Below are 4152 nucleotides of genomic sequence, written 5' to 3' on the forward strand. Positions count from 1 at the left end.
CCTTGCTGTTGTCTGAGTGTTCTTGTTTGAACTACAGAATGCTTTGACTGTAAAACTTCAAATCAACAGATGGTTGCAAGCCATTCAGGATTTTCCCTGGGTTTTAGACTTTTGTAATGACTATAACGTCACTTGCAGGATAACTTGGGTGGTCATTATCTAAGGTGGTTTGCAGCACGGCCTTGAGAGCTGTTATGGCTGCTGTGCATTATAGTCCTGCTGAGCTTCACACTGAACCAGCTTCATTGTTCTATCTGAAGATGTTGACCATTGATGACCGCGAACCTCAAGCACTATTGATACATTCATGCAGGGATGAAGAAATGTGTAAGAGATGTCCACTTTAGAACAGATTCCATTGTTTGTTAGATGTTAACTTAACTTAACTTAAAACAGGAGCACTACACGTTAAATCTTAACCTCTTGGCCCAGCTTTACCTCCCAGTATTGCTTTAAATTTCTGTGAACGTCATTGAACTTTAATCTGAGGCTGTCACTGTGTAATTTACAGGAGGCAGATCTTTCCACATTTCAAGCATTTCTGTATTTGTATGCTTTCAGGTTTAAAATGAATAATTTTTTGATTTATTAATTTTTACTCTGGTGCGTGTCAGTTACCAGAGTCTTCCTGCGCAATATTTGCTGAGCCCAATGTTCTCCAGTGTGATATTTCATGATCTGCGTAGACCAAGCTTTGTAACTTTTCTAATACAGTAGTTTAAGAAGTATTTAAAAGAAATAATAATAATAATAATAATAATAATAAAAAAGTAGAATTTCTAAAACCATCGGGAGATCCAATGGTTTTATCCTCATGACCAGTCTCATCAAGTGAGTCAAGTCCAAAATAATCTCTTTACATTCTACTACATACATGTGTTGTGTTGTCATTGTCCAAAATGCTGACATAAAAAGTAGAAAAGCAATTTACGGAAGAAAATCAGTAGTGTTGTAAGTGCCACACTGGAAAAAATAGAAAAGAGCATTGCAAAATCTGGAATGCTGAAATCAGTGGTGGCTTCCTGTGATTCAGCTATCAAACAGCTTCCAGCAACGCACAAGGCAAGACACCGCAAGAAGCAAAAAAAATCAGACATCTCTCAATAAAACTAATAGTATCCTCATCTAGGAAATAAATACAAATTACTCCTCTTTCAGCAAAGTATTTTACTATGAACCACTGAGTGTGTTTTACCCTTTTAAAGAAGTGTGTGGTCAGTTTAGACTGTTATAGTTGAATGAATATGACTTGACGTGTTTGTAAAGATTATAGGATTGCAGTCAGAACTCTTTCACTGTCGAATTCCAGGAGTAAATCTGTGCGTACTTCTGAAGACACTTAATATTTGGCATAAACCGTGTTTACACTATAGTAACGATTACTTACAATAAATGACTTCTATTACTGGACATTACAAGCCTGGTGACTTGGCTGACACACATTTCACAATGCTTGTAGGGCACCATGGGAAATAATAACACTTAAACCTTGGCAATGTGTTCTAACTTTTCCAAAGACCTTGTGCAATGCAACAGTACCCTCTTATGGAGTGTGCAGTGTCCAAGACACGTTTAAATGCATTATGACCACTAGAGGGAGGCAGATATTTTAAAATGAACAGGACACAAGTCATTTTTCAAGAAAATATCAATTATAAAAAAACACTGTGCCAGGGAACCAATTATGTATTAAATAATCACAGTTAATAAAGTGAAAATAGTAATTACGGGATCATTTTACAAGGAATTTCAAATTTAATGAAACATGGAGCTTGTAAAATGTGAATAAAAGCAGAACTTGTTTTAATGTTTAAATAAACCCTTGTCAAGTGTTTGTTAAAAGTTGAAAAGTTAAAAGTTGTTTCCTCCTCGCTTTTGTAAGTTTCCAAATCTCAGGTATTATAGGATTGTTTCACGAAATGATCGAGTTCAGTGAGAAGCACAGCTCGCAGTCTTCAATGTCATCTGACAGGTTTTCCAGCTTTTTAAAATAGCTTAATGCGAGTTAAAAGGAAAGCATTAGCACTCGCTGTTGGGATCAGGTTTATGAAAACAGTCGTACATTCCTCATCTCTATAATTAATGTCTGAAGGACAGTGTTTCGCATTGTTTACCAGACCAGAAAAGGTCATCTACAGTATCTGTCTTATTAAACCCACGGCGGTCTCCATGTATGGGGCAGACAAACAAAAAATAAAAAGAAAGTACATTTAAAAACAATAACAAATAAAAATAAGATTGCATTTTTGGAATATTTGCTGTGTGTAAAGCGAAGACCTCTGTAATTTTAAGTTAAGGGTGACCATCGGCCAGTCTGAAACCAGGTGAAGTGTCCTGAAGAGACTCCATACTGCAGAGCTGTGTGGGCAGTGCTCCACTTGGTGGCTCCAGTCACTCGTTTGTACTGTAGGTGTAACCGTATAGTACCTTTTATACATATATCTATATCTATATACATATATATAAAAGACATTACTATGTTTGTATGCCTGGTATCAATGGTATGATCAGTAATTGAACACAGTTGCACAGATAACAGTAGAGAGGGTGCAGAACTGAGAAGCCATGGCATTTACGATCACTAGCCCTTGATTTCTGAAGTTGGTCTTTACAGTGTGTGTCACCCATACCTTGAACAGCTCACCCCCCCCAGCTTTTCACATGATAGTTTATATATGGATTTAATTACTGAAAAATTGGCATACCAGTCAATAATGTATGAGCTACCTTTTGCATTCTAGGAGTTAGTCGCTTTTTCTGTGCTGTCGTTTCAGTATTTGTACATAACATACCTATCAACCTATGCACATTGCAAGTGCCTCCTCACGAGTTTTAATTTGTCACTTTGTGTTTGTACAATCAAGGTGTTGTGTATTCCTCCCATTTCGTTTTCTGTACAGTTACCTTTAGACTGTTGCTGTCACAGACACTATACATTTTATTTATTCGATTTCATTAGGCCAGCCATAGAGAATACCAGTCATTGCCATTGGTTTCTTTTCTGTTCCCTTGTGCCTTGTCTGTTATGTAACAAATAGTAAAAAGGCCGGAAAAACAGAGTTCAGAGAGCATGATGGAATTTCTTCAGTAACTAAAGATTGAAGATCACAAATGTGTCCTTTGGACCAATTTGAATATCTCTCAGGAAGAGAAGGCTACTCTTATCTCTGTTAAAAAAGTAATTGGTGCTGCTTATTATTTTATGTTATTTTAGGATGTGTAATACTCAATGGCTCTCATGGTCGTAACATCAGTATATGATACAAAACAAAGCATAGTGTATAACTGATGACAGCAGCCTATGAAAGTAAACCGCTGACTAAAACGTCTTAAATATCACATACAATGATCTTTCCTGAAACATTGTGTATCAGGCTTACCAATCAATTCATTTCCCAGATAACTATAAACACCTACCCTTATATGTGCCTCACAAATAACGTATCATAGCTCTCTTAACATGTCTGTCTCTCCTTATTTTAATATGCTACATTTAAGACCTCAAATATACAATTTTTTGAGTTTTTAATTACATTTAATTACTCTGCTTTGCCTTTGATGTACATTTCATCCATGAAATGTGATTGTTTAATATCAAAGTAATATAGCCACATATTTGGGATAAGAATAATGGTCTCAGCTTAATCCCTGGGACGTTGTGACCCCTCAGCCAGGCAGACCACTTCGTTAAAAAGTCAAAGGGTCTCTGAATCACCAGAAAACCTGCAGTCAAGTGCTAATTATTTACAACAAAGGAAAAGGACTTCTTATTGACAGGATGGACGGCTCTACGATCACTCTCCTCCCTGCGTCCATTTCAGAGGCTTCTAATGTTAATTGACAAGAAAAAACGAAACAATCAAGCTGAGAAGCAGGGCATGCTCCCTAGTTAAACAGCCGCCACAACCTTAATAGTTTGTTGTTGTTTTGAAGAGGCTGAGTGCAGGGTGTGTCTTGATAACAAGCTCATGAGGCAGAGAACTTCAGAATATTTCTCCCCAGGACCTGGTTTGAAAAAAGAATTTTCCTTCAATTAAATATTGAACTCTACCATCATATATAATAGATTGTTTTCAAAATATAAATGGTTTGATAAACGCTATTGCAGAATTTCAACTAGTTTGACACTACATGGAATATAAATAGTGGTGT

Source organism: Amia ocellicauda, chromosome 8 (genome assembly GCF_036373705.1).
Source record: "Amia ocellicauda isolate fAmiCal2 chromosome 8, fAmiCal2.hap1, whole genome shotgun sequence".
Classification (NCBI taxonomy): Eukaryota; Metazoa; Chordata; class Actinopteri; order Amiiformes; family Amiidae; genus Amia; species Amia ocellicauda.